Here is a 283-nt window from a genome sequence, read left to right as displayed (position 1 = left end):
AAAATGAAACATTAAAATGAAAATATATATATATATATATCTCGCTACATTGTGCGAGTACCCTTCTAGTTATAGAAAAACTATAAGGGTACTCGCGCATTGTAGCGAAATACATTTTGATTTTAATATTTTATTTTATTCTTTATCTCAGTTGATGTTATAATATGGTCGTATCTGATTTTGAGAAAGCGATGATGTTTTTATTTTTGAATAAAATATAAGTTTGAAGATATCATAGAATTTTGACAAAAATATACCGATATTAGTATCAAATTAACTATTT

This window comes from Cynara cardunculus (genome assembly GCF_001531365.2).
Source record: "Cynara cardunculus var. scolymus isolate 2C chromosome LG 5, CcrdV1, whole genome shotgun sequence".
NCBI classification, from domain to species: domain Eukaryota; kingdom Viridiplantae; phylum Streptophyta; class Magnoliopsida; order Asterales; family Asteraceae; genus Cynara; species Cynara cardunculus.
The sequence above is the reverse complement of the archived record's forward strand: the minus strand, read 5'-3'. Positions refer to the sequence as shown.